Source organism: Neodiprion virginianus, chromosome 4 (genome assembly GCF_021901495.1).
Source record: "Neodiprion virginianus isolate iyNeoVirg1 chromosome 4, iyNeoVirg1.1, whole genome shotgun sequence".
NCBI lineage: Eukaryota > Metazoa > Arthropoda > Insecta > Hymenoptera > Diprionidae > Neodiprion > Neodiprion virginianus.
The window spans coordinates 17210365-17224287 of record NC_060880.1 but is presented as its reverse complement, the minus strand read 5'-3'; the positions used below and the strand labels follow the sequence as shown (position 1 = coordinate 17224287).

Sequence of the window (13923 nt, the reverse complement as noted above, 5' to 3'; positions counted from 1 at the left end):
GAAGGAATAGCAACGGATACTAGACTTTCCGGTAACGGCTAGAAAACCAATTTTCATTTTCTACCTAAAACTATACTTTTCGATTGTGATAAAAAATGAAAATAGTCAAGGACCGAGCGGTAACCGGAACTAAAAAATCTCTATAAATGTTAGACTCGTTCGCCCAGTGTAGGTCGGTTTAGGTACGCAACGCGACTCCGTCCTCCGTCCTCCGTCAGGAGCTTTCGGGGGTGGGGTGGGGGTGTCGTTGCGCGTCGGGGGTGCGCGGGGCGGGCGTCGCAAGCACGCCGAGGACAGTGTCGCGCCAGCCCCCGGCCCCGCTGCACCACGTACCATAATCCAGGTCCAGACCTGCCTCTCTACCTGTTCTCTGTCCGCCCTGCAGCCGAGCTTTTGCCGCCGTAGCCGCCGTAGCCGCCGCCGCCGCCGCATTAGCCGAGCGAAAAACGGTCCGGTTTCCCCGCATCCGCATCCGCATCCGCATCCGTCACCCGATCCACCTGCACGCGACGAGCCGACTACAGACTCACGATCAGTGCCGGCGAAGAACCCGTCCTCTCTGGATCATCCTGACCGACGGCAAGTCTTACTGCTACATTCGATTCCCTCGTGAGTTGTTAAGTCATACGTGCAGTGCGTGCATCTGCAGATCCATCATACACGAATCTTGTTTATCCATCATACACCCGGAGTTCGCCTGGCGACATTTTATCACACGCAATGAGATGTTAATAAATTTTCGGATAACGTAAAGCAGCGAGTGACGCCAAAGCTTTCTCACCGGACGAGCTTTCCCTCAACGCTTTACGCTAGTAATTGTGACACGACTGGATTTCCAAGTCTCCCAAACCTTTCGGGCTGTGGGTGTTGGGACCGTTGTGATATCGCGGGAACCGCGATTTATACACTCACGATTTATGCTTTGGACCGTCGCGTTCTCACTGCGGAGATAAATCTTGTTTGAAAAAGTTTTCTCGATATTAATCCCGATTCGAAAGGTCACGCGTTTCGAATTTTGTATCTAACTTTCTTTCGATCATTCAAATTCGTAGCCATTTTTTACCGAGCACTCGTTTCAACAATTCACGGTTTTGGCACGAAAGAAGCAGCACTTCGAATATATTGCGTGGATCGATCATTGATCTATCGATTTCTGACGAAATATCTTTTTTAAACAGAAAAACAAAGTTAATCCGAAAATGTTTGATCGATTCAAGAAAAAATTTCGCTTTGTTTCGATTCAAGTTTTACAATCTTTTTCCCTAAGTGTTTTGATTAAACTGAATAAAGAATAACAAATTAGTGATAATCTCAGACGTAATTGTTACATTATAGTATATTTTGGTGTATTTGCTTCCTTTTCTCAATCAGCGTATGGATTGGGAGATATTTTATTACCGATTTTGAAAAAATAAAAAAGAATTCGCTCACGTTTATGGGAAAAGAAAAACAGTTTCAAAACTCTGTGAATATAATACAATTTTCATTAAATTTATTAAATTTGAAAGAACAATTATTTCATCCGATTTTCAAAACTTGTTTTAATTTTTTCGATTATTGAATTTAATCCTGATAATCGCACTACGTATGTAGAAATCATTTGTAATTAGATGCGATTACGAAAGTGAAAAGATTTTGAAAGCAGGATGTTGTTCTAGTACGAATTGCACAGTGGCGTTCTTTGAGGAAATTTTCCCGCCACAATACTCAGCTAAAAACAGCAGAAAAACTTTCTTCTAATTGCGAACTCTGCCATAAAAAACCAATCTTGAATTTGATTAATTTTATAACATATAATGCAAATCGCATCGATTGAAAACTGATCGGGCATATCGTTATTAATAATTTTTCTTGGTGGATAACATTTTATGAAATGATTTATTCATGATTCGCAAGGTTGAAGTTGTTCACAATTTTCAATTCCTTTGCAGAAACTTGGATTTCAAAATATAAGTGCGTCTTGTTTTATCATGATTTGCGCAATTTCAAAAAATTCTAAACTCGCGAAATTTTACGGTTCTTCCTCAAGATTAATCGTTACTGTTAACGTTACTAACTTCAACATGTCGTTGATTCTCGTTATTTCGCACACATCCCAAATTCACTTCTGATACATTTCTGATCTCTTAACGGCTCGAAGAAACAATTTTCACTCAATCTGAATTCCAGATTAATTCCAAGTTGTGAAATAACGATTATTTTCATAGAAATGCATCGTTGCAATAACGTTACTAACTTCAATCCTACATGTTGTTTACCAGCTTGAAACTTGCGTATTGTTTATTTTCGTCGCGCTGGGAAATATTTATGCAGTACAATACTTTTGAGAAATGAAAATTCTTCGCATAAGAATGAATATTTTACAGATATTTTGTTTGCGTTATATATTTTATTAAACTACGTTAAATTTCAAGGAAAATCTAGGAAAAAAAGGCTACTCTGAGTTAATTAATCATCGTTAACAATTACATCAAATCAGTTACTGCCGATAAAACGTGATAAAAGTGTTCGCAATAACAAGTGTTCAAAAAATTCACTGGACATGAGTTACTCTATGACAATAATTGAAACCTTCCTTCATTATGTCGAAATTGGTTTTACATATTTTATTAATTAGCGGAAGTGGGTAACATTATTATATACGCGACGAAAAGTGAAGATAAAAAATTCAGTTATCAAAAATCGAAGAGATGGCAAAAAGGAAGGGAAAAATATGGGAGTGAAAGTCAGTACATCAACTAAAAAAAAAAAAAAAAAAAACTTTGCATCCCATTTTTCGTTACCAGCTCATTTTTTTTTTTTTTTTTTTTTTCAATTCTTACCGTATTTCAAGTTTTAATTTAAATTCACTTGAATTTCGTGTCAGCGAGATTGTTTTTATTCTTCTCTGTTGTTCATCCTTATTCCATACGTGGGATTGGAATTCCTGTCTCTAGTAAACATTCCAGCATTTTAAACGCACAGTGAAGAGGGTAGCTGCATGGACCACTGCTCGGATTATTATTCAATATGTAAATTATTTCCGCGGACACTTTACAAGGATGAAGAGAAAAGCATTCTCTCTCTCTCTCTCTCTATCTCTCTCTTGTTTTTTTGACGCGTATTGAATTATGCAGACGAAAAGTACCGTGTCAAGGTTTTGACAACCGAGAAAAAAGAATTGCTGGTTAGCAACTGAAATTCAGTCGTACATAAACTCACTGGAAAATTTATCCACTACACATAAATTTGTAGTTAAAGAAATTGGTGTCGGTGCTTATTTGTTTTTTTAAAAAAGTTATTCGACCTCTCTTCGAATTGAATCAAATTTTTGATATTGGTTCGTATTGTTCAAGTCAAAATTTAGTCGAGGTGTGACTCGGATTTAATAACCGATTGCAGTCGCAAATTCGGTATTTGTATGAAACGGTCTTGCAAGATATTCGATTTTTTTCTTTTTTTAACGATTCACGATAAGTTTATTTCCATTATCGCTATGGTGTTAATTATATTGACGCTAAACGAACAGTTCTTGTATCGCCGAAAGTGTAATGGCTCGTGAAAAAATTTATCGTTGATAAAACAGTACGACAAATTATTCAGGTAATTAATTTTTCGCCATGAAATCCGAGTTTTTCAAGTTTTGTGTAAAATTGACTCCTCGACTCCCGTAAGGTTTGCGCAAGATTTTCTTGTTCCGAGAAAAGTTCTCAGCTGTAACGATCACAATGCAAATTTAACTCGTTTCGCGTAAAGTTCATCGGAATTTAATTTACTTCGAGTCAAGTTACCGCCAAGTTTGCTTGTTTTATTTCAGGGTCGTGCAAATTTTGTCTACTTATTATCAAGCTCGAACAAATTGAACTTGTTTTATTTGAAGTTTTGCAACAAATCCAACCTATTTTTAGTCAAACTCGTGCAAGTTTTATTTCCTTCGTATAAATCTCATACAGAAAAAATTTCGTTCTGTACAGAGTTTGGGAAAATTTTGCTGCATACATGTCCGGTTTGAAACAAAAAATATTTCTCGATGGACGTAAAATTAGTAAACAAACTGTGCATCTTTACGTATATATCTGTATAAATTTGTTCGTAATTTTCTAACATTAAAATGACATCTGCAAAAAATTGTATAAATTAAAGACAATCTTTAACCACTCGAAAATATTTCAAAATACGATTCAACAGTGCTTAAATTTTTAATTTCGCAATGACAATGTTTCTGCTTTGATCGCTTGGTCCGATATTATTTTTTTAACCGCGGCTGTATCGTTCGGCAATAATTTGCGCTTTCCGTTTCCCTTGGAATTTCTGCTCTCTCAGTTTCTCTCATCTTGCTATTGCGATCATTCAATGATTTTGTAAGTATACGTGTATACAGATAAAACGCGCAGACAGCAGTCGTGCGGCAAATATTCGCTTTGCTCGGAGATGCGTGACTGGATGTAGAATATACGTGTATACAGGTTTGTATACATTCGTAGATACAGGTATAGCAGATAAGGTGAAACGGGGTGTTTCCCAGTCTCTGATAAGAAATTTCCTCGTTTCATTTCCCTCTTTTATTCCCGTTTCGTTCCGCGTTTTCGTTTCTTTTATTTCTTCCTTTTACTTTTTGCGATAAGTTTTTTTTTTTTTTTTTTTCGTTTTTTCCTTCTCTTCGTATTTACACCTACTTCTTCTTTCCTTTTATCCGCTCCAGCGGATTCGTCGACTCGCCAAAGGTTATCTGCGAATGTGTTTGAAACGTTTCGAAGAGAAGCTCCAGGTGAATAATTAAACAGACCCCGGCAAAGGTGAAACTGACTCCTACGTCCACCTGCCTACATAATTTTCCCTCCGTTTTTTTGACACCTTCTTATTTGCGTCGAAGTTTGCCTAAACTTTGCTTGTCTTTTTTTATCGTTTCATTTATTCATTCGTTTATTCAGAGGGATAAATAGAAACGGATATACAAGGAAATAATATGCATAAAAATATATTTTACCGATTTATTCGTATCAAGTAAAAACGACGAGAATGGAGAGCCAATAAAAAAAAAATAAAAATTCAATATTCATTCGAGGTCTGCGGAACGGGAAATATGTCAACGGCTTCGTTAGCATGCCGTATTGGCATCCAATATCCGTGTGACGGACATTGCAATGCAGTGAGTATGTCAGTGTACATTAGGGTGGTCCTTATTTAGGGTGTTTTCGAAAATTCCTGCGGACAAGGCGGAAAAAGTTTGCAAAAAAATCAAAAAAAATTTACGCAAAACTTGAAGCCTGTAGGTCAACTCTAAGAACTGCCTCCAAGGCAGTGAAATTTCCCGTTTACATAACATGGGAATTCGAGCTTACTACATTCTTTTTTTTCCCCGCCTTAATAGTGCTTCGAAAAATCTGAAATTTGGTTTACGTCTTCCCTGTAGTCATAGGTATTTAAAAAAAATTGGCCGATTTCCAGCGATAAAAGTTTCGAAATCCCACAACCTCAGAGTTGTGTTTCGTGGGATTTCGAAAAAATGAGCGTTGTACGTTATGCGGAAGATCGCGCCCTTTTGATTTTTCACTATTTTTCAAAATTTTCTGAATTTGTGAACAAACGCGTTGTAGCACTTGAGTTATTATTTCCTTCCTGATATTTATATTCAGACCAAGGATCACGATCCATAACACAACAACATATCAAGCGGGAATCTTGTTCTCCTAAACCAAAGGTATACATTAAAATATAACCATTTTAAGGGATTGAATTAATAATGGAAAATTCGTCGGATACAATTCTCAAACATCAACCGAAGACTTGATATTACAAGTGTGGCTCTTCTTTGTGACGTAAATTGATGTTATGATTGATGTAAGCAATGATATAAAAAATTATTCGTAAGTATAAAAAAAATGTAGAAAAGTGAAAAATCACGTGAGCGCTTATTTTTTTGACAGAACCTTTCTTTTAACCTAAACAAACTTCTTACGGTGTGCCATTGTCAAAAATCGCAGATTACTTTTTTCTGAAACACCCCGATATGTATGCAGATACGCACTTCAATAAACTGTCAAAGATCAAAGGTCCGACAATTTATTCTGTAGCTGCAAGAATTTTTATTTGAACAAAGGACGATATATTTTGAATTAAAAACTTACTGCACAATCAATCTTTTTTCACCACGGTTTACAATTCTCGATCTTTCGTCAGTCTGTCTCACATCGAAGATATATCATTTCGTATCACGAATTTGTAATTCGATTTCTTCTATTAATCGGAGCAACTATCACAGCTTGTTTTCTTTATTCGAAGAAAAATTGGCGTAATTTAGAATAGGAATCGACGGATGATTTCAGTTTGTTATAAAACAATATATCACGTTTGATTATCATGAAAATACTAATAACGATCACAATTTATTGAATATATTGAGTCGAAATTACACAAGATTACGCAGACGATAAAAGCGAAATGACAGCCTTATTGTATAAAATCGTGCAATATCTTTTTGTAACTAACGCGACAATTCGATGTTAGCGGATGATTAAACAATCGATGCTGAGACCTCATCACTTAATCGAAAATATGCAGTTAACTTAAAAAAACAGATTCACCGTAACAGTGATCTGCAAACGCGATATTGCACTGAAAAACATTTTATCCGTTATAGTAACTAGAAAAATTTAGTGAAACAGGTATCGTTAAAAAAACTGTTCGAATATTATTGGAATTACGAAAAACGAGGTACGCGTAACCATTTTGCGCTATCGTCGATCCTTTTTTGGTAATCGCAACGCAAAATCAGTTTCTTCGGTTTACTCTACATTTTCAATTAAATAAGACTTTAACGTCAATTTATAGCTGCACATCATTAAATTTTCGCAACAGATACAAGAAAATCTAGTAACAGCGATGGCAATGAGAAAGAATAGTAACGGATAAAACTAATTTTCATTTCGTACCTAGAACTATATTTTCCGATTGTGGTAAAAAATGAAAATATTTAATGCCTTAGCGGCAATCGGAACTACAAATTTCTCTCAGTGTGACACCTATAATCACACTAATTTAAGGGGGTATTCTAGTGTAGAGGCATGAATTTGAGGTGTTTTTTGAAGTGCTATAAACAAAAAACAAAAAATATTTTTACCATCCATTTTTTTATCAGGCGTTTATTATTATTTCACGATTAGAAAAAAAAAAAACAAGTCAAAAAAAATACAAAATTGAAAGTGCTATGAGTTGTTGAAGTGGGGGGTACAAAAAAAATGGCGCGCCAATGTTGTCACGATTGCAAGCATTTTCAAAATCAGAAAAAAAAAAAAAAGATTATTAATCTACATAAATGCAGCTATCGTACTAACTAAAAAAAAGTCGAAAAAAAATTTTTTTTTGCCAAATTACGGCTGTCCAAAAAAATAATACGTTTTTTTTGACTTTTTTGGACGTTTCTGAATTTTTTAAAAATAGTAAAAATTATTATTTCGTTATAATAATAGTTCGTGCGATAGAGACATGTATTGAGAAGATTCTCACCAAATTTCAAGTAAATCGGTTCAATAGAACTTGAGAAATCATGTCAACCGTTTTGAAAAATGTAGTTTTGAGAAAAACGCGTTTAAAGTTTCGAGTAAAATTCGTTCCAGCCGAGCCAGTATTGAAGACGTGTCACTAAAATAGCTATATTTCTGAAAATAATTGAAATTTTGACTTGTCCTTTTAAGGACACATTCTTGAAAGGTTAAGCTTTGAAAATATAAAAAAAAAAAAATCGATTTTTTCAAATTTCTACACTAGAATACCCCCTTAAAAAATATTCGAACCGTCACTCTAACGAAACCTATTCTTTTACCGATAGAATTTTCTAGTAACTGTACAAAAATGAAACTAATCTCAGTGTGGACATATTTTTTCCAAGCACTAAAATGACGGTTTAAATACTAACTCAGCTGGTCGAAAGCAAAAAAATTCCGCCATTCGGACGTGACGCGAAAGCTTTGACGGCGGCGGTTGAACTTGCGGTCATATCAGCCCTTATGCAGGCAAACGCATTTCCGCGTTCGTGTTTCTGACGCTTCTACCTGCATTACGTGATCCGAACACACGCCTACGGATGTGTGAAAGCGAAGGCACACACACGCGTAACGAGTTACAGCGATTTACACGACCGACTGACGGTGATAACGGATTTACGCCCCCCGGGTTTGACTCCCCGGTCAACGCCTCTCGCAAATCCGACGATCTGACCATCAAACTTTCCGCAGCGGACGTACAGTCGGATGAAAATATTAGTCGAAACAAAAACGTGACGATACAGAGATTTAACGTATTAACGTATTTAACGTAACGTATTTAAGAGTATTAGTCAAATAAAAAATACTGCGAACCAAACGCTAAAGAGAACGAGCGAAGATGATCGAGGTGAATCTGATTGAAGAAAGACTGCGTGATCCAGATAAAAACGTTGCAAAACTGAATTAAAATTGCGAACAGCTTGTTATTATCGATGTTAGAGAAATCAAACTATTTCACTATTTATTTCACCCTAAAATCCGTACAGTTTGTTTCATGTTATTGCAAAATGTCTCGTGTTATTCGTAAATGAATACTCTGAAAATTCAACGACACGGATTTTTTCCTGCAATCGTCGATTGGTAAAAAAAAAATTCGTTGCGTACAATCGTAATTTACAGACGTTAAACTTGTGATTTGACAAGAAACGCGTTATTGTTGATCACAATTTGATTCGGACGATCTCTCGAAAATTTATGTAGGAATAAAACCATCTATTGCGAATTAAAATCGGACAGGCGATATGATTTTTTTGATAAAAAAAAAAAAAAAAAAATAGTATAACAGTGAGACTTCTATGATGTAGTTGAAATAACAATAAGTTTGTGCTTCAATTTCAGTGTTTTAACATTTTCTCCCGGATCACTGAAACTTTTATAGTCGAATGATCCTAGCTTAACCTCACCGATACTATTTAACGCTCTGTTTCAACCAGTTTACGATTGAACACTTTTTTCACCTGACTGTACACCCCGTATCATCCTTAAATATATATTATTGTAAATATTAATACAAATACTCACCTTGAATATAAATACATTCAAGATAAGATTCTGTAACGCTGAATTTTAAACATAATTGACTCATGCAAAACAAGTTGTTAACTTCAGAGAAGCATTCTCGGTAACAATGTAATGAATTTAGTGCTAAATCACAAGATTCTCGTCTGTAAATTAAAATGATTCTACATACCAGATTTTTTCTATATCGATTGACGAGTTCAAGAAAAAATCTGTTTCAGACAAATCGTCGGGAATTCAGAAACGAATAAAATAATCTATTGTTCTTGAAAATCTGACAAATTATATACTTTTCTCGTAAATAACAGCAGATTAATGTGATTTCGCTGACTATTGTGTCTATTACTGTAGCGTTTACAAAATTTTTCCTGTAATATAGAATGACATAACTGAAAAAATATTCCTCACAATTTTTAAACGAGTATTTGTTGAATTTAGATTGCATCTGATTGTATTTTGGTAATTTGAACGCCTACAGTCGATATTCGACAGAGATTTTACATAAAGTTCCGACATGATGTAATCAAAAAATTGACTCTCAAATTTCTTGCGTAAATATCTTGAAAATTTATCTACGACGTCGATTATACGTGTTAAAAATATTTCAGAAATTTTTTTTCACACTTATAACAGAATTTTTATAAAACTCAATTCGTACGTCTGAAAACTTTTTATAAAATCTCTATTGAATACTTTAGAATAACATGAAAAATCAGAAATAACGTCGGAGTTAATAAGACTATATAATCCAGATATTTTCAGACTTGTTACAATCCTTGAGAATTCGTGATTTACAAACGTCAAATTTCTTGTCTTTAAATGTGTGAATAAAAGTAGAAAAAATTTTTTACACCCTACCGATTAGATGGATAAAAACGTTATTCTTCTGCGAAACTGTTTCTCTCTTTATATCGAAATTTTCATATACATCTGTTGTACCCAAAGACTGATATTGTTATCGTAGAGCTAATTGCACGAAAATAGGCTTGCTAAGAGGCTGCGAATTTATGTTACGCGTATAACGTGCGTCACAAGGAGCAAAGAGACGAGAATGAGAGGAGCTTCAGTCTGGCGCAGCTGGAGGTCGAGGTCTGTCGTGCTTTTTTCTTCATCCTCCTTCCTTTTTCTTCATTTACCTCTTCATTTGCAGAAGAACAGAGACACGTGTATGATTTGTAGGAATATCTGTAAGTACAACTCCGCGCATATGTCTATGCCGGACAACAACGCAATGCAACGAGATAACTTGCAGCTCCGCAATTTGGAGAGAAAGAGAGAGAGAGGGAGAGAGACAGAGAGAAAGTTATTATTATACAACGAGCTTTTGATTATTTGCATACAGTATAAGCTATATTTATACGCCTCCGCTCTGGAATTTTCGTTGCGTTGGCATTAAATTTAAAATCGGATGAGCGGGTATTTTTCTATAACTAGAGATTCGATTGCACGAATCTGATTCTATGCGCAGAAAAAGAAAACAAAAAAAAAGAAGAAAAAAAAAATTAACACAATAAACAGGAATTAGTCATTACACAAAAGTGTGACGATTGATTGGATCATTTTCAGTTTATCAATCACCGAAAATTGGACTTATTTTTCACAACATTTCGATTTAATAGTTATCTCAAATAATGCTAATTAATCGAGGTACTGATTAGCTAGATATTTATTCGAGATTTGCAAAGCATTGAATTGAAAAAAACAAAAAACCGCGGATCAATTGCTATACAGAATGCTGGAAATCCAGCGATTATTTCGTTCGTCAAACAGCGAAGCGTTCGGTTAAATCTGTTCCATCTGATTAGCAAATACATTCGATTGAACTTTATTTTGATCAAATACGTAATTGCAATGAAAGGTATGTTTGGAATTTTTGCGTTACTAATTTGAGACGGTGAAATTTGACGTAAGAATTCGGCAGGAAATAAAAACGTTGCAAAAAATATCGAAACTTCGAAACATAGCAGAGCCACTTTTGCTTTTCACAGTCTTCCTTGAGAAATCGCGCAAATCTACTTCGCACATATTATTTCCAAGTCTCGAGGAAACGAACGTTGCACGAATCTGCGACGGGCGAGTAGAATCGTGAATTTTCGAGTGTTGAATCGAGGTTTTGGCAGAAGCCGGCAGAGCCGATCTAATATTACCAAGGGGAGCGCGAACGAGGTGTGATAATTAATTCCATTCGGCGGCGCCGCTTCGCAGCTTTTTAGGGAGAGTCAGGATCGAACGGTGAGAATGGTAGAATCAGAGCTTTGAGCTTCCACGATAATCGAACGAAGTTTCCATAGCATTGTTTTCCGAAAAGATAACTCCCGTAAACAATTAAACGACGATCCGCGGAGTTTTGAAATTGGAGAAAAACCTGGAAAAATTCGCAAATTTTTTTTGTTTTACCATTTTAAATACAATATCGAATCGTTTTTCCATATATCCTTTCGAAATTCAATGCCTCGGTAAAAATAGAACAAACTAATGGAAGAAAAAAAAAAAAAGAAAACCAGGAAAAGTCAAAACGTGTCGTTACTTTTTTAAATACAACTTTAAATCGTTTCCCCATATATTCTTTCGAAATTCAATGTCTCGGTAAAAATCGAATCAACTTTTGCCCATCGCGCCGAAAGTGTTAATTGACGCTTGTATCGTCTGATTCTTAGCCCGCGATTGTTTCAACAAGATTGATGATCTCGAAGTTTAATTTAATTCTGTGAAAATTTGGAGCGTAATTTTCACCTTAGTGCCGGGCATGCTGACCCAGTTTCTCTGATATATGCGCGGACTGTATCCATGCGTCTGAATGTGTGTGATGCCGACGCATACATATCTCGTATATATACCTATATATATGGTTGTGTATATATACGCTGCAGCGCTTGCTGAACGAATATTGACGCACGTCTGCCGGATGTAAATGTCACATAATAGCACGAAACGTTCCAAATAGGGTGAGAGTTTCATCGAAAATTCGGTTTAGTTTGAGTTTTTATTCATTTTTTTAATTATTTTACTTCAGGTCTTTCATCGTTTTACGGGTACTGATAATACGTAATATGTAATACCTAGGTATATGTTATATTTCAATAGCGATTTAAAACCGATCATTGTTCAACTCAAAATTTCAACGATTCGTTTTCCAATGATAAGAGTTACGAGGTTGATTAGTTTTTTTTTTTTTTATATAATACCAGGATCGTTCGCGGTTGGAAAAATATTTGAAATGATCCAGTGTCGCATCGATTAAATATTCTATTTTATCAAACGAAAATTAATAATCTGTATAAATAATATGCAGAAGAAAAAATAATCTATCTAAATATCGCTGCGTAATCGTGGAACAATATTTTTCTTTTTTTTTACGATTCTTTTTTCACATTTCTTTTACTTTTCCGAAACCAGACGAATTTTAAAAGGCAGACCGACGCGCGGTTTTAACTTTTCTGCCGTGTTTTTACCACCAATGTATTCAAAGTCCTCGACAAAATTGGCAAACATTTTCTTTCGATCGGATTATGAATAAGCATCTGAATTACGAAAAGAATTTTTCAAGCCTTTGATCTACTAAGTTCATAAATTGATCGGCGAAATATCGAAAGCAATAACTGTTATATTCGTCATGGCTGTTAAGCATTTCGATCAGTACCGTAAATTTTTTCACATTTGTTTCAATAAATTAGTGTTATGTATGATTTTTGAAAACCGGCATATCTTTAGCTTTACCGTAAAAAAGCTTTCGCTTCTAAATCTTGTTCGAATTTTTTGAAGATACAAAAATTTAAGAAAAAAAAAAACACAAGCAATTGACAGTTGCTTGTGGGCTGCTGGTCAAACATTTTTATACGTAACCCAGGATTTCGAAATTTTTTTTTCAGATTTTCCCAAAAAAAAAAGATTTCTTTTTTTTTTTTTATGATAAAAAAATTGCGAACAATGAAACAGTTTGGAATAATCAGATATCTAAGATGGCACGTTGGTTTTTCAAAAATCATAAGTAAAGCAAATTTACAAAAAAAAAAAAGGTTGAAAAAAATTCAGGGTACTATTTCGAAATCGGAACAATTGCACAAAAAGTTTTCAACAAAACCAAAAATGGCGAGCATTGGGAGCGACGTTAATCGAGTTGGCATGGAATGCCCCATATACGATCCGTACGATTGAAACGAGTTGATAACATTTACCTACCTAAGCTCGAATACCGATAGTTAAAAGGGACACGAGCTTATATCTCAGGGTCATAAAACTGTATAATTTAACGATCCGTGCGACACTGAGCTAACCGAATGATTCGGCAATGTGTCTTATTCCTCCATGGGGGAGCAATTCTCCTCGTCGATAAATTCTCGCCCTTATATACTCGTAAAATTCCTATTTATATGCTGCATTTACATTACACGTATGCATGTACATAAGCAATATACACACATACATGTATATTTATATAAAATATAAATGACGGATTCGCCGTCGACTCGGCCACTTTTTTTTCGACCATCTCAGATCTGCCCCATAATTTGTTATATCAAAGTACTAGTAAAGGGTACTCTATGTGAATTTTTTCAGATTTTTTAATTCATTATTTGAGAAATTGCCGTTTTTTTTCAAACGAATATATCTCGGAAACTTGAAGTAACTGAAAAAAAAATGACTCCACATAAAAGTTGTAGTTCTTTGTTAGCTTTCGAGAGGAATTTTTGAAAAAAATTTTACGTTCCGGTAACGCTGATTTTTTACCAAAAAAGGAAGAAATTATTTTTTTTATTCAAAAAGGACCCTTTCTTTTGCTGAATCAAAGTATTGCGATTGCAATTGCAATTTTTTGGCGATATTGTCACATATATTCGAAGACTCTGTAATTTTTTCAGCAAAAAAAAAGCGAAGGTTATAG

At 35.0% G+C, this 13923-nt stretch overlaps 1 protein-coding gene across 8 annotated transcripts in view; it reads left to right on the top strand.

Moving 5' to 3' along the window:
* LOC124304066 (poly(rC)-binding protein 3) overlaps positions 1-13923 on the top strand; it is a 122422-nt gene that overhangs the window by 40422 nt on the left and 68077 nt on the right. For 5 of the 8 annotated variants that reach the window (XM_046762030.1, XM_046762027.1, XM_046762026.1 and 2 more), the window contains exon 1: positions 311-609. The exons of 1 other annotated variant lie outside the window; for it this stretch is intronic. The gene's annotated coding sequence lies outside the window, so the exon portion shown is untranslated. Of the gene's footprint in view, positions 1-310; positions 610-13923 lie in introns of those variants that run through there. 2 more of the 8 variants (XM_046762028.1, XM_046762017.1) reach the window with 1 other exon arrangement.